Source organism: Jaculus jaculus, chromosome 12 (genome assembly GCF_020740685.1).
Source record: "Jaculus jaculus isolate mJacJac1 chromosome 12, mJacJac1.mat.Y.cur, whole genome shotgun sequence".
Lineage (NCBI taxonomy): Eukaryota > Metazoa > Chordata > Mammalia > Rodentia > Dipodidae > Jaculus > Jaculus jaculus.
The window spans coordinates 22,748,128-22,762,429 of NC_059113.1; positions in this window are offsets into that span (position 1 = coordinate 22,748,128).

A 14,302-nucleotide genomic window follows, 5' to 3' on the forward strand; every position below is an offset into this window, starting at 1 on the left:
ATGTATATAAAGTGAAACATGTATATAAAGATTGCCATTTGACACTTACTCTGGAGTAGAGACCTTCTCTGCACAGACATAGGTAAGCAGAAACCATGTCCAGGTGCTGGCTGGGTTAAACAGCACAATCTTTTGGCAGCCTTGCTCTATCTAGTTCAGGCAAGCACTTTAGAAGCGGCTGGAGTCATTCTAGAGGTGTGGTCTTCCACCTTATGCAAGTATGCTAGGGTTTTGTTGAGTCATGATAGGCTAAGGCTGGCGTCTAGGTGAGGAGGCTCAGAGTATCCTAGTTCCTCTGGTGGCCCAGAGTCTTTTTCAGAGTCAAAGGGCAGTCCAGGGAAGGGCTGGGGGCAGTGTCTACACGTACCCTCCCAGAGATAGGAGCGGTGCTGCGCCTCACAAGCCTTCAGGTCTTAGTCCGTGGTGTTGCTAGAACACTTACTCGATCAATAGAAACCTAAAATTTAACCTCTCCTGTAATGTGGCTTCTCCTGATTTCTCATTTTAAGCTATTAGAAAACAATTCACGTAGCTGCAGCTCCACAAAATATGCCTACTGGCCATAAGCCTCAATTTCCTGTGTCTCTTCAGGAGGAAAGCCTGGTCTTGTTAGAGAGAGGCCATTGTTTGACTTCAGAAGCTGTAGAGGCATCTTTTTAGCTAAGCGTCACTGTATTGCTTAGGTGATTTGCCTAACAGGTTAAGGAAACAGGAGAAAGAGTTCTTTGTAGCAAGTGTCTTCATTTAAGGAGAGGTGGGTAAGGGGCTCACAGGGATCACATGGCCGAAGGCTGAGAATGCACACACGCGTGCGACAGGGCACGCTGCAGCGACTTCTGGTGGGGTGAGCCTTTGGTGAGAGCTCAGCTTTTGGTTTGGCGTATTTATGTTGCAGGGGATTAAACTCGGGGCCTCACATTAGTGGCATAAGTACACCCTTTATCATGGACCTATACCCTCAGCTCATGAAACTGCTTCCCAGACGCTCTGCTGGAGAAGAGAAAGACCACGGCGTTTCTAGTAAAAGCACCGCAGTCTACAGTGCAGGCGTGACTGAACAAGAACAGCAATGGTTTAGCTCACACGTTTTACTTGGAGAGTGAAATAATCGGAGACTTTAAAGAAGGCATTTATTTTCTTTTGTATTATTATTAACAATTTATTTTGTATGGATATGTGTTGGTACCCTCTTTTCCCTCATCCTTGCCCCCATTCCTGGGGAGACCCTCCTCAGTGGGGTTGCAGGTATTCCCCACAGAGTTGTGGGCAATGCATTTTTTTTTTTTTTTATGTGGTTATGGAACAAAAATGATTCTTTCACAGACTAAATACCAGGCTTTTCCTGCCACCTACTGGTTACTGGCTGTAAATAAATAAACCCTAAAGGCATGAAGTATGAAGAACACACTACAAACACCACTTAAGAAGTAAAATGTTACTAATCAAGTTTAAAATAACTTGTACACCCCTCCTCTTTGTCTCTCTTCTCGTCACAGTACCCACTGAGTGGTGTGCTTATCATCTCAATACATTAATTGTAGTTTTTCTCCATATATATAATTCTGTGAGCAATACTGGCAATTTTGTGCATATCTCTAAAGTTTATGTCCAATGTCATCCAGTGTGGAATCTTCTGTAGGACACATTTCCCCCTTCTGTGCTGGGAAGAGAACCCAGCTCTTCCATGGAACTATGTCCCCAGTTCATGCAGCTTACTTTGTCAACATATTTATGAGACCCATTTATGTTGGCTAATCTTGGCTAACCATTTTCATTGCTGTCTAGAATTTCAATTAAGAAATACTTTTCTTGTCCTATTCACTTTTCTGCATGTGTATGTGTATGGTATTCATGTTTATTCGCTTACAGGTATGCAGGTGCACACGTGTGTAGGCATGTGGAGGTCAGAGGTCGATAGGTGTTTTCCTCAGTCACTCTCCACTTTATTTTTTATTAAATCTTTTTTAACATTTGGTTATTTTATTTTTATTTATTTATTGAGAGAGTGAATAGGCATGCCAAGGCCTCTAGCCACTGCAAGCGAACTCCAGAAGCATGTGCCACCATGTGAATCTGGCTTATGTGGGTTCTGCAGAATTGAACCTGGGTCCTTAGGCTTCTCTGACAAATGCCTTAACTGCTAAGCCATCTCTCAAGTCCTCCACTTACTTTTGGAAACAAGTTGTCTCACTGAACCTAGAGCTATCAATTTGGCTAGACTAGCTACCAAGCAGACCCTAGGGATCCTCATGTCTCTCGCCCCAATGATAACCATGCCTGGATTTTATGTAGGTTCTGGGGATTCAAACTCAGGTCCTCATGCTTGTGATTAAACACTTTACCGACTGAGTCATCTCCCCAGAAACCCAGCCCCTCATCTTCCTTTTATGGGCATTTATTCAGCTTCTAACCGTTCACTAATAAACAACTGTTGCTAGACACTCAGAAAAGTCCTATGTGTAAGTGTGAAATCCGAATTACAAAGCAACAGTGCACTTTCTGTCTCATAACGTTTGGACATCTTCAGTCTTCCGTGTCATTGCTAAATGAAGCTTTCAGTGTCTGTAAGGAAAGACTCACATCTTGGGGACAGGATGCTATGGCCATACTGGGGACTTAAGGTACTGGGCAAGGGACTGTGACAAGAACCTAGAGGTGAGATGCAGTATAGCAGAAGAAGACAAATAAGGGAGCAGGTGAGTGGGCTGGTGGCACAGGCCTAACTTGGGCAAGTATGGAGGCAACAACTTGAGCACTTAATTTCCTAGGTCATCCACCACCTGAGGATTAAGGGGTTGTTCCCACTTATGCTTACAAGAGCACAGAGCAAACATGCATGTAGTGGTACCATGGACTACCACGGCTGCACACAGGAGTGCCTACGTGAGGTCCATTCAGTCCCACGGGTGGGGCCTGGACTGGCCCAGCAGTGCCCAGTCACGAGTGTGGAGGACACAGTCACCATCCTAGGTAAGTAGTGCAACCAAGACAGCTTTACTCTCTGTACAAGTTCCGAGACACCTGTGACTTTAGTTCCTGGCTGATTCCCTTCAGTTGGGTGAGTGGGCACTTTTTTTTGTTTGTTTTTGGAGGTAGGGTTTTACTTTAGCCCAGGCGGACCTGACATTCACTATGGAGTCTCAGGCTGGCATCAAACTCACAGCGATCCTCCTACCTCTGCCTCCCAAATGCCAGGATTAAAAGCGTGTGCCACCATGCCCGGCTAGGCACCTTATTCTACGTCGCACACCTTCTACTTGTCATCAGACAGAAGGATTATATGGACTTGGCTTATTTCACAGAATGCAAATGATGTTTCAGTTCCAACTATAGCACAATTTCCTTTGCATGTGCAATATTTTTAAAAAATGATCTTGCATGTTCTGTGTGGAATGATTGCCGCCCAAGGCTGGGAGAGCAGTTGAGGCCAGGGTGGGAAAGACCAATCATTGTTCTTTTCCTCCAGTGTACCACCAAAGATCTTAGTGTCATCAGGGGCTGCTGGCCACTTGGTGTTATCAGAATTGTAAGAACTAGCTGTACCCGAAGTCTCCTCTGTTTCAATGTTTTGTTTTTTTTTTATTAAGAATGTACTGTGTATGGACACATCATGTGTTCATCCCATCTTTTCCCTCCTCCCTGCCCCCTTTCCACAGGAGAACCTCCTCAGTGGGGTTGTGGGTTATGCGTTGTGGGCACAGCAGTCAGTTATTGGGGAAAGGCAACGCCTCTGGGCATAACATTCTAACCTGTGGCTTTTGCAATCTTTCTGCCCTGTCTTCCAAGAAAATTCCCTGAGATGTGGTGGGTGTGTTTTAAGTCTACTTCAGTGATGAGCTCTTAGAAGCCCCTGGATTTCTACTTTGGAATGTGTTGCGTATCCTCAGTGTCGCCTCCTTCAGCCTGGTGCTGATTGTCAGGTTCACCATGGCAGCAACACTCTTGCTTGTCTCCCCACTTCTGTGTGGTTTTGCCTGGGCCTTACCTGAAATGCAAGGGGTAGTTTATCTCCTTGGATCTCACTACCTTCTGAAAAAGAAAAACATATTCTCCAACCAAGAATGCAGTCAGAATAGGTTAAATTGGCTGAGTGTTATTAATTTAGGGAGAGTTTAATGGGTGTAGGCCCTCTTAGCAAAAACCTAGTGGGAACTTGATATTGGAAAGCATAATGTTTCTGTCCATAGTATTCAGACCTGGTTCCCAGTTCCAGATATGGGTTCCTTTCCACTGAACAGCTCTCTTAGCTAATCAGAAATCCATTAGTTACCCACCAAGGCTGCGTGCCACCATTGCACTCGTGTGTACCTCTTCTCGGGCTGGCTGCTTCTGAGTAGCTTAGACCCCCTCCTCACTCACACCATTGTTAACCACTTTCCCCCAGTAGCTTATGTAGCACTTCCCAGCACTATACATATACCCAAAGTCTTGCTTCTGCCAGGCTGTCCCTGGTGCCAAGGGCTGCACCTTTGACCTGGAGTGGAAGAAGACAAAAGTAGATGAATATCCCACATAGTGTCAGATTAATGGAAGCACCTCTCCTGTTGTAGTTACTCTCTTGTTGCTGGGACAAAGCACCCAACCAAAAGCAGCTGACAGGAGGAAATTAGTTGTTATGACTTACAGACTAATGGAAAGCCCATGACGGCAGGGGAAAGCATGGCAGGCACAGAGGCTGTGATATCACCTTCTTGCCACGGCAGGTAGAAAACAACAGCAGGAGAGTGAACCATATTCTAGCAAGGGGGAGCTGACCATAACCCCAAAAAGTCTACCCCCAACAACATGCCTCCCCTAACAAGGCTCTACTTCCAAATTTGCCACCAGCTGGAGACCAAGCATTCAGAACACATTTTATGGGGGTCATCTGATTCAAGCTACCACATTCCACCTCTGGCCCGCATAAACTGATACCATCTATTACGTAAAATGCAATACATTTAGTCCAACTTTAAAAGTTCCTATTATTTTTATCAATCCCAACACTGTTCAAGATCTCTTAACAGTAAGCCTGTAAAGCCAAAAATTCACAATGGCACACAGTAGACATTCACACAGCAAAATATGGCATTGGGCATAAGGACAGACTGAACCAATGCAAGATCTAAAACAGGGAAAACATCAGTTCCTTGTCCATCTAGGACCCATACTAATGTCTCTGGGATTCCAATTCTTCCCCTCCAGCTGGGCTGCACACAGTCCAGGGAAAACTCTATCCTGAGCCAACAGCTTTCATTGGCAGTCATTCCATAGTCCTAGGATGTCCAAAACCTCCTGAGGTATCTGTTACAACCCATGGTTCAACCTCATGGCTCCACTGGATCTCCATTCAGGGACTCCAACAACCCTGCCTTGCATTGCCCAGTGGCCATTTCCAACAAAACCAGAATTCACATCCAATACCCTTTCTTTTCTGCATTTCTTACATTCCCATTGTACCAGGTAGCCTACCAAGTTATTAATCCAGGGTTGGGAGAGGGAAGAATAAAGCTGACTTTGAAGAGAAGAAAAACTCCTTTAACAATTTGGGCCCCTCACTTTCGAGTCAGCATTCTTCCTGCTGTCCCAGTGTAGAACAGCTGGACCAATCTCAATGGTGGTGATAGCTCAACCAGTTGTGGCTGAAACAGGCTGTAGTTTTCAGCCTGAACTTTTATTACTTTATATGCCATATCCTTCTGCTCACATCAGCCCATTTCTTCTAAATTCAACCCTCCTCAAGTTCTCAGGGCAGAATGCAGCAAGCCTCTCACACAAAATGCCTCTAATCAGTTTCAACAAAGTTCTCTTCTCCTCATAAGCCAAGCCTGCAGTCCATAGTTCTTTCTGCATTTAGGTCTTCCAACTCTGACCAGAACAATCTATCAAACTACGCTTGTAGCACTACAAGGCATCTCTTAGGTCAAGGTTTCAAATCCTTCCACGTAAATCAGTTCCAAAAGGCCAAAAGCTACACAGTCATGTTTCTGGCATCAATAATCCACGTTAGTGGTACCAAGTTTTAGTTGTAGCTACCTTTTTATTGCTGGGACAAAGCACCCAACCAAAAACATGATGAGGGGAAAGTTTTTGTTCCTATTTTGACTTACAGTGTCATGAGGAAACTTCATGATGGTAGGGGATAGCACAGCATGAATAAATGCTGCACATCACCTCTGCCACAGCAGGTGAAAATAGCAGCAGGAGAGTGAACCAAACTAACACTTAAACCTTAAGGTCCACACCCAACAACACGCCTCCTCCAGCAAGGCACACCTACCAAGTCTCCATCAACTGCAGACCAAGCATTGAGAATAAATGGGTTCATGCGGGACATCTGATTCAAACTACCACATAGTATTAATAGGCAGAAGAATGAGGTAGACAAGGGACAAGTGTCAGTAAGACAGGGCCCACACCGGATGCCAATGGGGTCTGAGTCTAAGCACAATGTGTCATATTCTCCACAGTTCTTTAGGAAGCTAGGTTAGAGTGCATGTGTGAGGCCACTATGAGGTACATTAAAGTCTCTGAAGAGTACTAGAAATACGGTGAGAGTGAGATGAGCTGTTATCCTTGCTTTGATCACATTCAACTTCTGACCTGGAAATGGTAAATTGCTATTCTGTAAGAATTACAGATGATGAAGCATAGTTATTTGAAACCTTTAACTCATGATGCCTATGAAGGGTGATTTCAAGGAACATACTCTTGACTCAGCTCTTTCCTTTTCCACTCTTTGATTTGTTACTCTTATCATTGTTGTGAAAACATACCTAACTAGAATCAACTTAAGGAAAGGTTTGTTTTTGCTCCTGGTTTGTGGGGATACAGTACCTCATGGTGGGGATGGCATGGCAACAGAAGAGCAGGGTGACAGGTCACGTTAAATACCCACTCAGGAAACTGATGAATGCTACTGCTCAACTGGCTTCCTCTTTTTCACTTTTTAGTCAGTCCAGGGCCCAAGCCCATGGGGTGGTACCAACCAAATTCAGGATGGGTCTTTCCTGGTCAGTAAAAATCTCTTTAGAAATACACTCACAAACATATCCACAGGTATGTCTCCTAGTTGCTGCTAAGATTCAGTCAAGTTGACAATGAAAATTTGCTATTTCAGATTCTCACACATGAGGTAAGAGGCTTTGCTGGGCTGTGCGTTGCCACAATGTTTTGTCAAAGGCTCAGACAGCAGGATCAAGAAATAATGGACTGAATCCTCTAAATGATGAGATGAATAAACCCTTACTCTTCATAAGTGGACTATCTTAAGTATATATCACAGTAATGGGAAGCTGACTAACGGTGATAGGGATCAGAGTATGAATGAAGCTCTATAGTAAGAGAAACCCGGGGTTGAAGAGATAGATTGCTCCATGGTTAAAAGCACTTCCTCTGAAACCATAAGAGTATCACTTGAGTTCAAACCCCAGGACCCATTTAAACAGCTGGGCATGGCCATGAACATGTGTAGCCCAAGTCCCATAGAGGAACAGAAACCTGAGAACTGCCAGAGCTCTTTAAAAAAAAAAAAAAAAAAGGCAAGCTGTGGGGACAGTAAAACACTCCAGATCTGGGTTAGAGAGATGGCTTAGTGGTTAAGGTGTTTGCCTGCAAAGCCAAAGGACCCAGGTTCAACTCCCCAGGACCCATGTAAGCCAGCTGCACAAGGTGGCTCATGCATCTGGAGTTTGCATGGCTGGAGGCCCTGGCACACTCATTCTTTCTTTCTGTCTCTGTCTGTTTCCTTCTCTCTCTCTCTCTCTCATAAATAAAAATAAAATATTTTTTAAATATTTGTTCATTTTTTACTTATTTATTTGAGAGCGACAGACACAGAGAGAAAGACAGATAGAGGGAGAGAGAGAGAATGGGCACGCCAGGGCTTCCAGCCTCTGCAAACGAACTCCAGACGCGTGCGCCCCCTTGTGCATCTGGCTAACATGGGACCTGGGGAACCGAGCCTCGAACCGAGGTCCTTAGGCTTCACAGGCAAGCGCTTAACTGCTAAGCCATCTCTCCAGCCCCAAATAAAATATTTTTAAAAACCTCAGATCAAATAAGAATGGGTAAAATAGGAAAACACCCACTATTTTTTGCTGACCATCATAGGCAAGCACATGGACAGATACACATGCATACACTACACACACCACATACCACAATACAGACACACAGAAACCCAAATATCTGGAAAAGACCACACGGATAGGAGTTAGCAGAGTTCCTGGAGCAGGGAAAAACCTAAGAATAAGCTTGCTTTGTTGAGGAACCAATGGTTCCTGGGAAAAGATAATGTCACGGTTTCTCTTCTAAAAGAAAGGTTCTAGCTGCAGTATAGACCTTTATAATTTATTGATTCCACAATTTAAGCTGTTGTGATTCTGATCCAAGAGCCATAGCCCTCTGCCACTCACTCCATATCAGATATGAGTGTCCATCTAGCTATTGGAATAGCTTTCTACCCATATGCCAACCTGATAAAAACTGCACATGCTGGCCAGCTGACAGGGCAGAATCAACAACCCATCTTTGGGGTGGTCCATCCTCAACCCCAGAGAAACATGAGGGGAACTGTGGAGTAAAGGTAAGGAGGGAAGATCTAGGGAGAGGAGGCAATGCTGAAGGTTTTGATTCAAGTGCTAACAAGGCCATCCTGTCAATAGAGAAGCTCTCCACTTATGACTGAACAGCATTTACTGACAAGAAAAAAGAAAGGTGACACTATTTTGTTTCCCTGGGCTTTACAATCTCGCAAATCGAGGGCTGAGGAGGTGGAGGGCCAGATGATGTGATGCACACGTTGCAAGGTGCTCACATGAGTGTCATGCTCCCGGGCAGTCAGGTTGCCAACGATGATCTGGCTGAATTCTATTTATCAAGGAGAAAGTCATGGTATTTTTACCCAAAATCAGAACAGCACTATTAACACTTGGTTAGTGAATTAAGCGTGAGTGAAGTGGAGTTCATCAGGATTAAAGAATATCTGGATGTATTACTGCATATTAAGTGTTGAGGTACACCTCAATGGCACAGCACTTAACTTACATGCATAGTGGGATTAGATTCCCCAGAACTGCAAAACACAAAAAGCATACTGTATATTTCAAAATTGCTGAAATTAAATTTCAAAAGTTCATGCCACAAGAAACAATAAGCATTTGAAGCAATGGATTTGTTAATTTAACTTGATCATTTCCCATTACACATAGTTCATAACATAATATTGTATCCCACAAATGTACACACTTTGTTTACAATAAAAAAAAATTATAAACTGAAAACACCAAGTGTCTGGGTATGGCTGGTACTGCAGGGCACTGGCGATGTCACCTGGATGTGACAGCTTGGGAGTTAGAAAATAGCTGTGAATGGGCCTCCAGGTTTGTTCTTGAAAGCCTAAGAAAATGAAACTAAACTGGGCAATCCCAGACCATGGAAGTGGAGGTAGCAAGACCAGGAATTATTAAAAATTTGTCACTAACATAAGAGCCATTTAAAAAAAAAAAAAAATGGCCCAAGTTGGGAGTTTACCTGAGTGATGATATTGCAGTTACCTTCTCATTGCTGAGGCAAACACCAGACCAAAGCAGCTTCTTGGAGGAAAGGGCTTATTTCAGGCTTACAGAACTGAGGGGAAGCTCCATTCTGATAGGAGAAGCTGGCTCACTTCCTCAGACGCAAAACAGAAAAATAGCAACAAACAACCGGGAAACACAAAGAGACAGAGCTCAGACTGGCTCTTTACACACTTTAGGGATGGACTAAGAAATCTGACCCCAGTGACACCTCCAGTGGGTGCTCCTTGGTGGGAGCCAGTTTACTGCTGGCCTGAGTGGTGAGTTGCGTATCAGAACACAGTTTGGCCACAGATGGGGCTGTGTTTGGCCCAGAGAGGAAGCAGGACTATATGAGCTTGTCTCAAACCAGGTTTAGGCAGCACGAGAGCATTTCCCTCTATCTCTGGTCTTTTGCATAACATGGAGAATGTGGAGAAGTGTGCTTAGATCTTGAATGCATACATCATCTTCTCTTTACCTAGTGGAATCCAAAGTGAAATAACCACATAGAGGAGTGCTGCCCTCCTTGCTTTAACCAGCTCTTCCAGTAGGGGGAAGCACAAAGTCGAGTATTAAACCTAGAAACAACAACCAAAAAAATAAATAAATAAATGAAACTTCCTCATCAGAACTTAAGGGACAAGTTAAGGATACTTCAAAGGTTCTGCCCTGAAACAAACACCGGTTCCTGTGGTGTGGCCTCTGAACCACTGGTGGGGAAGGAGGAATTGTCCTCCACTTTGATGGGGCTGCCTTCTCCCCTTTACCTGCAGGACAAATTCCAGCTACATTCCTTGCATTGTGTGAAATTCAGGAAACCCCTTTCTCCCTCTCCCTCCCCCTCCCTCTCTCCCTCCCCCTCCCTCCCTCCCTCCCTCCCTCTCTCTCTCTCTCTCTCCTATCTCTCTTTCTCTCTTTATGCTATACTGGACAGGGTCTCGTGTAGCCCAGACTGGCTAAATAGCTGAAGATGACCTTGAATTTCTGATCCTCCTGCCACCATCTCCAGAGTTCTGGGATTACAGGTACACATCATGGTACCATTTATGTGATGCTGGGTATCAAATCAGGGCTCCAAGCAGTTGGTAAAGAACGCTTACCAACTGAACTACATCCTCAGGAAACTGTGATCTTCAGGGGTAATATTTCTGAATTAACCTGCAGGAAGTGGTTTTCTGACTTTCACCTTCATTTAACCGCCCACAGATGAGTAAAGGGTTTCTAGACTACTCTAGAAACAGAGTTTCTGGGGTGTTTTGCTCTTCTATGAAGATTCAATTGTCCTACCAAGGAAGGACCATATGTCTTCTGCTTTGAGATGTGGAAAGAGGCTTAGCCCTGCTAAATTCTATCCCCATTTCCAAGAAGCCAGGTTCACGATCTCACAAAACAGAGGTATGTTGTAGCCACAGGAAGCTCTGCTCATCAAGGCAGGGTTTTTAACTTCCTTATTCATACAGCTTAGATCAAAGCCTCTCACATGGGAGCCAATTCCTCATGAATTTTCTTCATTCCCTCCAACTTCAGGCCAAACCCAATTCCAAGAGACCTGAATGATTCTAGGTCTCTCCCCCATGTGTTTACCTTAACATCAACCAAGGACTGCATTGTTCTAATAACCAACATCCTAGTTGCCAGCAGCTCAGAGTCCCAACAGCTCAGGCTTCATTTCTCTCCACAAAGTGGCATAAAGTGCCTAGGCTTTGAAGCTGGCTGGACCAAAAGGAAGTAGAATCCTAATTCTGACACCAGCCACAGCCAGGTATAAAACAAGAATAAAAATATTAGCTCTAGGGTTTAGCAGTTAAGGCGTTTGCCTACAAAGCCAAAGAATCCCGGTTCGACTCTCCAGGACCCACTTAAGCCAGATGCACAAGGGAGCACATGCATCTGGAGTTCGTTTGCAGTAGCTGAAGGCCCTGGTGTGCCCATTCTCCCTCTCCCTTCCTCTCTCTCTCTCTTAAATAATAAAAACAAATTTAAAAATATATATATTAGCTCTACATTCTTTGGGTTATTATACATAAGACTACACTGAAATTCCTAGATATATTAGGACACTGTGAGGCTGTCCTTGTGCTTGCGTGATGTGGCGTACACACATGCACGTGCCCTGTGGCACCTCGTGCAGTCACCTGTGCTGGGATGGGCTCGCCTGCAGTTACCAGAGCAGAATGACAGGTATCCCACGTCGTATTTCCACTTCTTTTGAGCTGGAGTCTCCTACTGGTCCCAAAGCTTGCCACAAGCTCTTTATGCTCCCATAAGGAACTGGGGTTCCAGACACATATGGCCACACCCAACTTGCATGAGCTCTGGGGATGACACTCGTTTCTGAGGCCTCCTCATGCTTGCAGTTCAAGCTTTTAGTAACTGAGCCACTCCTCCAGCCCGTCAAGGCCTTTGCTATTGTTCCAACTATCAAATTTTATGTCCTTTACAGTTACCAGAGCCTAGCACATTCTAATGCCCAAACACACACCAGCTTCCTTTCATATACCTTGGCGAAGTCTCCTCTCCTATCTCCAAATCTTCCTACTGTTTGACTGTCCATACTCCACTCACTTTGTCACATTACTGTTTATGGGCACCTAATCATGGCCAATTGTTCTTAGGTGTTTGTTAAATATTCTCAAAGTTGTGCACATTGGGTGTAAGGCCATAGTGAGTGCTTCTTAAATGAAGCCCGAATTAGCTGTAAGACCATTTGCCTTATCCACCCTGAAGGATCATGACCGAGACACCTTTGCTAGACATGTCCTTTGGCTTTTCCTCGAAGTGTCTAAATGTCACACAGAAGGGGGCCAGGAGGAAGGGAGCATCAGATGGGATGTGTGCTGAGCTGTCAGGATACCATCGGATGGGTCAGAAGCCTGAAGGTTGTATTGTCCAATCTAGCTCTCTATACTCATGTTCACTAGAAACATTCCCCACGATTGTTATTGGCCTCCTTAACATGTACTGTGTACAATTTCTGACCCAGCACATTCTTTTCAATGTCTGTACACGTAAAAGCAAGGTCAGAGCCAGGTGTCAATCACTCCACTTTCTTAAAACTTTTTATTGACAACCTCCATACATATAAACAATATGACATGATCATAATCCCCTCCCACCACCATCCCTTCTTCCCCACTCCAGAAATCCTTCTTTCCAACTAGTCTCTTCTATTTTTTATTTATTTTTTTTTTCACTGAGGTAGGGTCTCACTCTAGCCCAGGCTGACCTGGATCTTACTCTGCCATTCCACGCCGACCTAGAACTCACAGTGATCCTCTTACCTCTGCCTCCTGAGTGCTAGGATTGGGTGTGCACCACCACACCCAGCCTCTCTTCTATTTAGATGTCATTTTTCACCTTGTTATGTAGGTAGGTACCATCGGCCACTGTGAGGCCATGAAGACCACAGGCACCTTGTCCAGCTTGCTGTTTGAGACAGGCTCTCTCACTGAACCTGCAGCTCACCAATTCATCTAGACTATCCGGCCAGCAAGCCCCGAGGATCCTCTAGTTTCTGCTTTCCCAGTGTTGGTATATTACGCGTGCATGCTGCCACACCCAACTTTTTATGTGGGTGCTGGGAATCCAACTCTTTCTCATGCTTGCACAGCACCTTATTACACCATCTTCCCCACCCCAACCCTTTCTGATGTCTGTTCTGGACCACCCGGATATAAAAGCCCCAAGATATTTCACTCATGTCTATAGAAAGTTCCATCAAACCTTCTTCCCCTACCTGGTTGAGCCTCTTCACTCATGTGTGGGAAAATCTAGCACCTCCAATATTTACTAACTTGCTCAGATACACATAGGCCATTCATGGCCCAGGAAAGACCTCCCTGAATCAGAACAGTTGGTTCTCACAAGGGCCACCTCTGTGAAATGTGTCGTGGCATATGGATGCCCACACATTTGCACATGCATGTGTGGAAGCCAAAGACTGATACTGGGTGCCTTCTTAAATCTCCTTATTTTCTGAGGTAGACTCTCACGTGAGCTCAGAGCTCATGGATTCCTCCAATCTAGTCAACTTACTCCAGGGACCCCATACCCACCAGGCATTATGTAAGTCACAAGTGTGGGGGCTCTGAACTCTGATCCTCACATACCAAGCACTTTAGCCACTGGGCTATCCTGATTTTTTCCATTTATTTGTGCGCATCTGTATGGACACACCAGGGCCTCTTGCCACTGCAAATGAATGCCTGTTAAGCTTTACGTGGGTGGCCTGGGAGTTGAATCCAGGACAGCTAGTTTTGCAATCACGTGCCTTTAACTGCTGAGCCATCTCCCTAGCCCCAAGATTCCTAAGCCTCAGGTTTAATTCACAGCATGGACACTGTCCTTCACTGGATCATCTCAAGTATGGTCTGGCAACATTTCTGGGCGGTCCTTCACTGTTCAAGGTACTTTTCAGTCCCAGTCAGGTTTTAAGCAACGGGGGAAGCTTCTATTTTCTGGCTCACAGTATCTGTCCAGCAGTCCCGTTAGTTCCTTAAAGAGGCAAACAGTGGTTTTGCTCTCAGCAGAGGGCAGGTGGGCTGAGTGGGCATCCCCACAAAGCTTCTGCACGTAAGACGTAAGAGGGTAAGGGAGGCCTCATCTCCACACTTCTCCTTCCTTGAGGACAAGGCTGGGTTGTAGAGTTTTGCCATTTCACGGCATCCAGGCAGAACTTTTGCACACTGCGGTCTTTTGAAGGCACTTTTACTCAGTGGAAAAGCCATTAACTCTGGAATGGGTTTTGTTGTTCCTGGGCAACC